Source organism: Arachis ipaensis, chromosome B05 (genome assembly GCF_000816755.2).
Source record: "Arachis ipaensis cultivar K30076 chromosome B05, Araip1.1, whole genome shotgun sequence".
Taxonomy (NCBI): Eukaryota; Viridiplantae; Streptophyta; class Magnoliopsida; order Fabales; family Fabaceae; genus Arachis; species Arachis ipaensis.
The window spans coordinates 43,651,327-43,662,931 of NC_029789.2; the positions used below are offsets into that span (position 1 = coordinate 43,651,327).

At 40.9% G+C, this 11,605-nt stretch overlaps 1 long non-coding RNA gene across 1 annotated transcript in view; it reads right to left on the reverse strand.

Moving 5' to 3' along the window:
- LOC110271972 overlaps positions 1-1,377 on the reverse strand; it is a 2,708-nt gene extending 1,331 nt beyond the window's left edge. The window contains exons 1-2 of the long non-coding RNA XR_002362873.1: positions 1,102-1,377; positions 158-333 (exon numbers count right to left, since the gene is read on the reverse strand). This is a non-coding gene — a long non-coding RNA (uncharacterized LOC110271972). The remainder of the gene's footprint in view (positions 1-157; positions 334-1,101) is intronic.

Sequence of the window (11,605 nt, forward strand, 5' to 3'; positions counted from 1 at the left end):
GTGACAGCAAAACAAATCAAAAAACAGAGAACATATACAGACATATATCCAACAGCCTAAACCCGAAAACATAAAACAAACCGAAAATTAAACAAACAAACAAAAAGGAAACGTGTGCAAGAGTGAGTGTAGTAGAAGAAGAGAAAGAGTGACGAACCCTCCATCGTCTGAGTCGCTCAATATAGGCGTTCTTAGTCCTGGTGATGTCAAACGGATCAGAGACATCGCCATCGTCGAAGTCGCCGGAGCGTGCTGTTGGAGGCCCCGCCTCCAAGTCAGTATCCGGAAGCGGCGGCCGGTGCGGCGAGCCATTCGCGTAAATCATCGGAGTAACTGTCGCAGGAGAGATGGCACCGTCAAATCACACTTTCTCAACAATACAGTTTCAACAACAATCTCTTTGCTTCGTACCAAACCATAACAGCCACTATTACAATAACACAACACACCGCTTCACACACACACACTTTTCTTTGTGACTGTAACTGTAACCACCTAATCAGAACGCGATTTCGAAGAAAATGTAGCAGAAGAAGAATCGTATCCTTTTTTTTATTTTTTCTAACGCGCAAAACCTATCTTTGGAAAATACGCAGTGTTTTTTCTTCTTTTGTTCTCGAAATGAGACTCACTAATTGATTCGAATTTCAAAATTCAAAGTCCATCTCAAAACATTGACTCTCAGTCTACCCAGCTATCTCACTTTTCTACCGTAGTATCAGATAAATAAATAAATAAATAGTAATTAATTATAGGAAACTTCACTCGCTATTTCGTTTTCGTGTTTCCTGGATTTAGTTGTACGGCACTACAACGTATAAAATGAAATTTAAAATAAAAAATAAATTATCAATTTAGTCCTGGAAAATAAATGATGACTTGCACAATTTAGCCACGAAAACATTTTCAGTGAAATATTCCAACAATTTTGAACAGTAAAAAGAGACATTCTGCGACAAAATATCTATGATTAAATTAATAGTTTACTCTAAAAAGATTACCCTTCTTTTGTTCGTATATTATAAATATCCAATTGGTTAATATCCCTGGGTTGAGGGGAAGAAGAAAGAGAGAGAGAGAGAAATAAGAATAGAGGCATACCGGATAAAAAAGACAAAGTAGCTTGTGTTGCCTTTTATTGTTTATGGGGTTTGTAACTGTGGCACTCTTGTTTCTTCTTTCTTGCTCGCTTCCTTCTTCAGTATAACACCTGAAAGAACTTCATAGAAAAGAGGCATGCATAACTCATGAGATGAGGACCCAGCACCCTGTTTTAGATAACCGCCACCGCGTAAATTTAATTACGTTTATTAGATGATGATATAGATATACCATACATTAACATTAAGCAATGTAACCTGCATCTGATCACAATTCTTTTTCTTTAATTATTAATTTTTATTATTCTTAAAATCCACTTTAAGGATTTATAAATAAACATCTACTTTTACTTAATATATCAAAATTGGGTTTTTCTCTAATTTATCATGGTGAGATGTCATTTTTCGTTAATCTATTTTCCCTCCTTTATATTAACAGCATGAAATGGTTATTCAAAAGAAGAGAGGTGATTGATACTTATGTAAAATATCTTATATTGTTAGTATATCAAAATTAACTATAAAATAAACAAATACAATATTATTATGAAAAAATAAAAATAATATTTTATATTTTTAAATTATATTGCTTTAATTTAAATATAATTATTTTTAGTATAATATATATAATTATTAGTCCTTAGTATGATAACTTAATAAGTGCTTGGTTTTGCTTTTATAATATATATAATTATTTACCCTAATAAAGTTAAAGGACAAATTGCCCTAGTGGAAGTTCAACACGATTTTATTTCAAAAGCCCCACTTGGCCACTTCTGTTAATTTTTTAATTTAAAAGGGTGTCAGGGTGTTTCCTACTGTGATCCATGGCACCGCTTGTGCATTATGGAAGTGCGCAGCACATTGACTCGCCGGTCAAATATGTCCGGTGCGAACGGATTTGACCTGTTTAAAGCAAATCAAACCAGTTTTCTACGGGATAAATACAGGAACGGTTAGAAGAGTCACCCGGATCGGTTTAAGGTCCGGTTTACTGGTTTTTTGGTCGGTTTGATAACTATGCTAATTGTCGATCATTAATATTTTTCAATTATTATTTTTAATCAAGCATAATTAGTAACAAATTGATACATACATTAATGGTGACTGTTCCGCGCTGGGATTCTTTTTCCGAGCTATGACTCGAGCGAGTGCTTCTTCGGCCTGTTGCTTATTGCTCAAAGAGAATTCCTTGGGATTCCGTTAACGTCGGCGTGGGACCTGCAAAAAGGACTCCGATGCCCAAGTCAGTAGGTTTTTTAAGAATATGAAATGCTTTGTGAAAATAAAATTGGTATGTGGTTTCTTAGCGTAGCTCAGTATTGTGGGATATGACTTAGCTACACTTGGGGTTGCAGCTTGTTTATATAGACTTTCGGGGACTGAGCTTTGTAATGGCATGATGGACGAATAGTCCGGGATCCTTGGGTTTGTTTTTCGTATATTTGTTGTCATCCGGTTATAGCGCGGAGATCCTTGCGAATGGATATGAAGAGATGTTTTCGGTTGCGCTTAATGCTCGGTCAATGATTCTTTAGCCGAGCTTATCGGTATGGTACACAGCCCCCAAGCTTATCTTGTAAAAAACATGTTGAGCTTTATTTCGGCTTTAGAATCATTGTGCATGAAAATATAGTGTTTATGGGCCCCCCAAGATCAACTTGTTTTTTTTTTTGTGTGCCAGGTAGGGGCTGCGTTTGGGCCTTGGTGCGCCGCTTCATCTGGTTATTGGAGAACGTGCGGGTGTTGGAAAAGTTGTCTTGGTAACTTCCACTTGTTTGTTCAATGTTGTCCGCTTGTCTTCTGTTCTAGTAGAAACGATGAGTAAGAAAGGTTAGTCTTCTGACTTTTCACTTTCACTGTCTTGCTGTCTTTTTGCTTTCTCTGTGTTTTTTTCCTTGTTGTCGTGGTATGGGTAAAAAGGAGAAGGTTGTAGCGGATAGTAATGACCCGTATGGTTGGGTGGATATTGATGTGAGAAGTCGTGTTTCTATTTTTAGTTCCGCTGAGCTAGTTTCCCATTTAAACGAATGTAGGTGGGTAAGAAATGGGGATCAGTTAGGGATTAGGATTCTGCCTTGTGGTAAAGATGATAGAGTTTGTGAACGGCGTTCGGACTGGTCTTACTTCTATGTATATACTTGCATGTTGACCGAATTGGGGGTAAGGTTCCCCTTTTCTGATTTCGAGTGTGGTGTGTTATCTCAACTTAACTGTGCTCCCACACAGTTGCATCCAAACTCCTAGGCTTTTGTCCGGGCCTTTGAGTGTCTGATGGAGTATCTTGAGTGCTATCCGTCGCTTGATTTATTCTTTTCTTTGTTCCAAGCTAAGGGGGTGTGGAGGGGAGGTTGGGTTAACTTGAGCAGTCACCCTGGCCGAAGTATCTTTAGTTTGTATAAACAGTCTTTCAAAGATTTCAAAGAAATATTTGTTAAGGTGCAGATTGAGGAAGAGTTTTACCCTTTTTTTTTGGATTCGTTAATGGTTGAGAGATTTCTTGTTTATTGGTCTCCTGAGCCTAAACAAATTTTGGATTGTGAGGATAGAGTAAAGAGTGAAGAGTATGTGTTAGATTTTTTAATTTCTGCAATGTCCTCGTCTGAGTTGTTGTCGATATCAAGTATTTTGAAGCTGGAGGGAGATAGAGAGGTTATTGAGGAATATTTGGGTAATTTGTTGTGGTACTTGGTGTTTTTGTGTTGATTTTTGTAATGATTGGTTATGTTCGTTTGTGTGTTTGTAGGTGATAAGGCTTCTACTCGTACTATCGCTAATTTGAAGGCATTTGTTTCAAAGGCTAAGAAGAAAGAAAAGGAAGGCTCGTCAACGAATGTGAGGGAAAGCGAGGTTGTTTTTTATCGTTCAACTGCTGATGGTGGTCTGAAAAGAAAAAGGGGTGATGGGTCGTTGAGGGTTCTTGATCTTACTGGTGTTAAGGAAGATGCTGGGGCTTTCACTGCGGAGGAGATCTGTTCGGCTCATGAGAGCCAGGTAATGCTTCACGGCTATAAAGATGGTCCTGAACGGTCGTTGTGGTCTGCTGGTTATCCCTTCATGGCCGTTTCGGACGAGTTTGCCCAAGTTGATTCCGACGTAAAGATCATTCATGAGGCTGGGAAAACTGGCGTAGCATGGTATTTGCAAGTCAGCATATATATTTTCCTAATTCTTTGCTTGTTTTTCTTACATGCTGTTACAAATTTTGTGTATGCTCTTGTTAGGTCATTGGGGCTCGGTTGATGTCCATTGGGAGGACCTCCGAGTTAGATTCTATTCTGGAAGGGGATAATGTTGCTGCCATAAAAAAGCTGAAGGCTTCTTTGCAGGAAAAAGATTACAAGGTTTTGAAACTAAGGAATGAGTTGAAGGCTGCGAGAGATTGGGAAATTAACCTCTAGGATTGCTGAGCTTGAGGAAGAAGTGCTTTCTGCTTTTACTTTAGGTTTCGATTGAGCAGTTAGCCAGATCGGTGTTGTGGCACCTGAGGTTGACGTCAGCATGTTGGATGTCACAAAGATTGTTCAAGATGGGCAGTTGATAGAAGATGGGACATTGGGTGAGAAACAGGATGAGAGTGAGTCAGTGGGGAAGGCTGATTAGTGCTTCCTTTGTATTTTGATGTTTTCTTGTATTAGTTTGCTTGTTTGAAAATTTGGATTTGACTTGTTTTGTTTCGAAAAACTGGAATTTGGATTCCTTATTGGAATGTTTTGGAATGTTTATCCCTATGTAGGGTTTGTTTGTTTGCAATGAGAGTAGTTGATAGATAGTATGTTCGTTTACTATTAAACTTGACATCATACATGGAGTGATGAGGGGTGAGGGACCTCATTAAAACTTCTCCGTGATAAAAAACCCAATGTGGGAAAAACCACAGTAGTAGGAAAAAGAGTGTCTCCTCTTGTCCTCATCACAATTACATAAAGTAGTTTCTTAAAGATGAGATATTCCAGATTCCAGGGACCTCGTCCCCCTCTAGTGTTTGTAATGAGTATGCGCCCTTGCCGAGGACATGTCGAATTCGGTATGGTCCTTCCCATGTCGCGGCGAGCTTTCCATGTGTGGGTAGTTTCCTGGCTTCCTCTGTTCGTCTGAGTACTAGGTCGTGCTCGGCGAATGTTCTGGGTTGTACTCGCCTGTTGTATTTTCGTTTGATTATTTCTTGCATTGCTTTTTGTTGTAGCTTCGCTTTGTCTCGAACTTCTTCTATTACATCTAGCTCTGCACGCCTTATTTTGTCGGATGGTATATTCTTGGCCCTTGGTGAGTTTATAGCGATCTCAACTGGTATCATGGCGTCAGAGCCATAAACCAATCTGAAGGGGGATTCTTGTGTAGTTGTCTGTCTTGTTGTGTTGTATCCCATAGGATTTATGGTATTAGCTCAGCCCATTCTCCTTTGGCTTCGCCCACTTTTTTCTTGATCGCTTGGAGGATAACCTTGTTTGCAGCCTCGGCAAGTCCGTTCGTTTGTGGGTGTTCTACTAAGGAAAATGGTGTTTAATTTTGAAACCCTGCAAAAATATGGCTAAGCTTTGATCGGTGAATTGCCGACCATTGTCAGTGATAATTTCATGTGGTATTCCAAATCGGCAGATAATATGTTTCCATATGAAAGAACGTACTTTATTAGCCCCGATCTTTGCTAAAGGTAGGGCTTCAATCCATTTTGAAAAATAATCAATTGCTACGAGTAAATATTTTACCTGGCCGGGGGCTTTTGGGAATGGACCGAGGATGTCAAGCTCCCATTTGTTGAAGGGCCAGCTTACCTCCGATGTGTGTAGTAGCTCGGCTGGGTTTCGTATGCTTGGTGAGTGCTTTTGACAACTGTCGCATTTTTTGACTTTGTTGATGCAATCTTGTTTTATTGTTGGCCAGTAGTACCCGGCCCTGGTTATTTTGGATGCTAAGCTCATTCCCCCTATGTGGTTGCCGCATACTCCTTCGTGAACCTCGTTCATGATGATGTCGGCGTCTTCTTTGTTTACGCATCGTAACAGGGGTTGGGAGAACCCTCTCTTGTATAGGTTGTCTCCGATTAGGGTGTAGGAGGCTGCTCTCCTCTTGAATGTCTTCTCGTCTTTCAATCCTTCCGGAATGTCCCCAGTTTGTAGGTATTGTTTGTATGGTGTTCACCAGCCATTTTCCTGTGATATTGAGAAGATCGAATTGTTGCTGAAGCTGGGCTCATCTATTGTTAGTTGAGATATGATAGATTCTTGTTGAGTTTTTCTAGTTGTTGCCAATTTTGATAGTGCATCCGCTCGGGTGTTTTGTTCCCGAGTTACGTATGTGATTTTTATTGAATGAAGTTGAGACATAAGTTCTTTAGCTATTGAATGGTATTTTTCTAATGACTGGTCTTTTACCTGGAACTGCACCGTTACCTGTTGCACGATTAGTTGTGAGTCGCAATATACTTGAAGGTGGGTAATGTTGAGGGATTGTGCCAGTCTGAGCCATGCGAGCAATGCCTCATACTCGGCTTGATTATTGCTCGCCTTGAATGTGAAACGTATCGATTGTTCGGTTTGGAGGTCCTGTTTGTTTGTGAGCAGTACACCTGCTCCGGATCCCTCTGAGTTTGAAGCGCCATCCACGTATAGTTCCCACACATGATCTTCCTCTGCTTGTTCGGCTAGTTCAACCACAAAGTCAGCCAAAAATTGTGCTTTCATGGCTGTTCTTGGTTCGTAGGAGATGTCGAACTCTGATAGTTCAATTGACCATTTTGTTAATCGTCCAGATGCCTCGGGTATTAGCAAAACTTGTCGTATTAGTTGGCTAGTCCTGACCACGATTGGATTGCTTTGGAAATAGTGTCGCAATCATCGTGCTGTTACTATCAGTGCGTATGCTAGCTTTTTCAATGGTGTGTATCAAAGCTCGGCGTTTTGCAATGTTTTGCTGACAAAGTAGACCGGGTGTTGCTGTCCTCCTATTTTTGTGACTAGGACCGAGCTTATTGCATTAGTAGAAATGGATAGGTAAAGTAGCAAGGGTTTACCTGGTTCTGGTTTTTGGAGAATTGGTGGAGATGAGAGGATTGACTTGAGCTTTTGGAAAGCTGCTTCACACTCGTGGTCCCATTTGAATCTTTGTTCTTTCTTTAATATGTTGAAGAAGTGTTGGGAATGTGTAGAAATTGCTGGGATGAATCTGGATAGGGCTGCGAGCCTACCATTGAGTCGTTGCACCTCCTTGATTGTTTGAGGGTTCCTCATCTTTATTATTGCGTCACATTTTTCTTGGTTGGCCTCTATTCCTCTGGATGTCAACATAAAGCCGAGGAATTTTCCTCCTCTTACCCCGAATGCGCATTTTTCGGGATTTAGTCGCATATTATGCTTCCTTAGTTGTGTAAAGATTTCTTTGATATCTTCTCCGTGGTCTTTGGGTTGTTTTGTTTTGATGACTATGTCATCGACGTATACCTCGAGATTTCGCCCTATTTGTTTGTTGAAAACTTTATCCATAAGTCGCTGGTAGGTGGCACCTGCATTCTTTAGTCCAAAAGACATTACTTTATAACAATAGTTCCCCATTTCAGTGATAAATGTTGTTTTATCTTGATCTTTGGGGTGCATCAGGATTTGATTGTATCCTGAATATGCATCTAAAAAACTCAAAACAGTGTATCCTGACGCATTATCTACTAGTTTGTCAATGTAGGGGAGGGGGTATGCATCTTTGGGGCATGCTTTATTTAGATTTGTAAAGTCGACGCACATGCGCCATTTACCTGATACCTTTCTTACCATTACTACATTTGATAACTAGGTTGTGAAGCGTAGTTCTTTGATGAAGCCGGCATCTAAGAGCTTCTGGGTTTCTTGTAGGCAGGCCGACCTTTTTTCGTTTCCCATGTTTCGTTTCTTCTGTGCTATAGGTCGGACCTTCGGGCCGATCTGTAGTTTGTGGCAGATAAAGTCTGGGTCGATCCCTGACATGTCGGCAGGGGTCCATGCGAAGAGGTCAGTATTTTTTCGTAGAATTTTTGTTATTTGTTCTTTAATATCTGCAGGCAACGAATGGCTAACGTAAGTGACATGATCATTATTAGAATCTAAAATCACCTTCTCAAGGTCGTCGGTCGGTGAAGGTCAGTCTTGTCGGTTTTTGCGAGGATCGAGGTCGGCGATCTCGGATATGTTTGACACCTGAAGGGTCTCCTGTTGTTTCATTCCTTCTGTGTTTCCTGCTGTTTTGATTTTTAAGCTCTCATTATAACATCGTCGAGCTTGAATTTGATCTGAGTAGACGGTTGCTGTTTTATCGTCATCTGCCTGAAATTTGACACAGAGATGGACAGTGGACACAATGGCACAAAAAGAGTTTAATGATGGTCTACCGAGGATTATGTTATAAGGGCTCAGGCAGTCGACGACCAGGAACAGGATGTCTTTTGTTCTACAAAGGGGGTGGTCTCCTATTGTCGTTTGCAACCAAACGCTCCCTAGGATGGAAACTCGTTCCCCAGAGAAACCAACCAACTCGCCTGAAGATGGTTGTATTGTTTTTATGCTGAGCTTCATTTTTTGGAAGGTGGAGTAGAAAAGGACATCCGCACTGCTTCCTGGGTCTAAGAGTACTTTTCGGACTTGGAGGTCTCCTGCTTGTATTGATATCACTATAGGGTCGTCAAGGTTGATGGTCTTGGGCTTATGATCATTCTGATCGAACGTTATCGTCGGTGTAGCCGGTTGTTTTGTGGTAGTTTCTCGGTATAGAACCTGCAGGAATTTTTGAAAACCAGAGTAAAGCAGCCCCATCTAAATAAGTAGGAAAGGAACGACAAAGTACAGGGTCCGAGGCACCGTTAAAGAACATCATGGATTGAAACATTTTAATGTGCACTCGGGGATCACCGAATCCTTCATAGGGTTTGAGTCTTGTTGGAAGTACGAAATTTTCTGGCATCTTGACGTTCATGACTTCCTTGGAGAAGGGGTTGTCTAGTGTGAGCTTTTCTTTCGGAGGAGTGATCTCCACGAACTCGGATTCTCGAGTGTGGAGGGAATTCCCATTAGGAGCTTTGGACGATTGTTTAGATATTTTCCGGACCTCTGCTTGGAGGCTCGCAATCATGGCCATTAGCTCCGCTTGGGAAGGTGGCGACGCTCCGTTGTCCGTCATTGAGCGGATAACCTGCTAAACAGAGAAGAGAAGTTGTAGAAAATTGAGTGGGGTTAGTTTCTCAGGACTAAGGAGGGCCCTACGATGGGCGCCAAATGTTCCGCGCTGGGATTCTTTCTCCGAGCTATGACTCGAGCGAGTGCTTCTTCGGCCTGTTGCTTAGTGCTCAAAGAGAATTCCTCGGGATTTCGTTAACGTCGGCATGGGACCTGCAAAAAGGACTCTGACGCCCAAGTCAGTAGGTTTCTTAAGAATATGAAATGCTTTGTGAAAATAAAATTGGTATGTGATTTCTTAGCGTAGCTCAGTATTGTGGGATATGACTTAGCTACACTTGGGGTTGCAGCTTGTTTATATAGACTTTCGGGGACTGAGCTTTGTAACGGCATAATGGACGAATTGTCCGGATCCTTGGGTTTGTTTTTTGTATATCTGTTGTCATCCGGTTATAGCGCAGAGATCCTTGCGAATGGATATGAAAAGATGTTTTCGGTTGCACTTAATGCTCGGTCAATGATTCTTTAGCCGAGCTTATCGGTATGGTACAGTGACAAATTGATATTGATATTAATTAATTAATTAATTAATAATAATAGAAATAATAATAATAATAGAAAAGGTCCTAAACAGCACATTGCTTTTAAGTTGGGAACCGGTTCAATTGGCTACTTCAGATAGTGAGCAATTCGAGGCTGAATGAAGTTGTCAGAACTGCCACCATCGAGAAGAATGCGGACGGTTGTGCCTACAATCGACCCCAGAAAAGTAGATAGTACATTTGCCAGAAGTGCCATGATAAGCTTGTAATGACAAATGATGCAAAGTTGGAGAATCATCCGACGGAAGGTGGAATAGGTTCGGCGACAACAGAGGAGGAAACATCGCCATCCGGTTCATCCACCTGCAGAATCATGTATTGGCGATTCGGACATTTGTGCTTCCATGAGAATTTATCGTCGCAAGTAAAGCACAACCCCTTTTCCCGTCGCAGTTGCATTTCTGCTGCCGACAATTTCTTCACTGGTGGCAGAGGCTTAGTTGGAGGAAACGGAAGGAGAGACGGCAATGCAGATTTAGTTGACATAAGTGAAGGAGATGATGAATTGGACGGAGAGGTCCGCATCGATGAGGAAGGCACCCTTGCTTTTTATCGTGCAACCGAACTCTGTAACAGGTAGCGCTCGTCAAATGAACGAGCCAGTGATGCAGCTCGTACCAAGGAAGTAGGAGACTGGGAGATGACATCACGTCGGACCTCAGGTTTAAGACCATCAATAAAGAGGATCAGACCAGATCCAAACTAGCGTATGAAATGATTATGGTCTATCTAGTATAGTATGATCGATCAAGTCATTCAGTAAAGTCTCTTAGCTGGGTCTTTATGAAATTCTATCTATTAGCAGGTCGATGTATATTGATCCTGAGAAATGAGTTCTTCCCTTTGTGCATCTTTCTTTTCCCATGTCTTTCTTTGTTGGTAAACCCAACCAGCGATTGACAACAAACAAATCTCCTTCCTAGAGCAAGGAGCGGAACTACAGTACAGAGATTCCACCATGCCTCAACTGGCCCCCTTGACTTATTTCACACAATTCTTCTGCTTCTGCCTTTTCTTCTTTACTTTCTATATTCTCATCAAGGTCTTTTTCCCATATGATTGGGAAGCAAAAGTGTATTGCTTCTATATTACAAAACCTTTATTGCGGACAATTCTTTCTAGTTTATAACGGGCCTTGTTTTACTATTTTTTTGTACGCCTTGGATTCACCCTGTACCACTTTTTTTCTCTTTATCAATTCTTTGATCTTTCCCTGTTCCCATTGCTCCCGAATACTAGCCATTCCTCTGGTGAATCCAACTCCATAGTGGGTGTGGGTTCACACGAAGGTTCGAGCTCGGGTTGGACCTCTTTCGACCTCGACGTTTTAGCGGAAGAGGAAGATGAGATTGCCCGCCCCCGCCCCCTTCCTCAGCTCGACCTGGATACAGAGGATGACCACATATATAAGGTTGTAGACGCAATAAATAGGAGGTGCGGGAAAGAAGAGACTCAGATAATCGATAAAGCTCAGACTTTACTTGAGCGGAAGGGCATTATTCTCACAGACGATGAAAAAAAAAAGATGTTTCGTCCGCAATGAAGATGGCTCTGTACGATACTTGGGAAAGCGACATAGATACACGTTTGGAAGATTTTATAAAAGTGAAACGCTTCTTAGGGAAAAGAAGTTGTTCCGTGCACACGTTATATTTTAAAAAAGAAAAACATATTTTTAAAAAGATTAAGATATCAATAATTAAAAAAAATAAAAAATAAACATAATTCTATAATTCTAATTGCCATAAATATGATACTAACATTG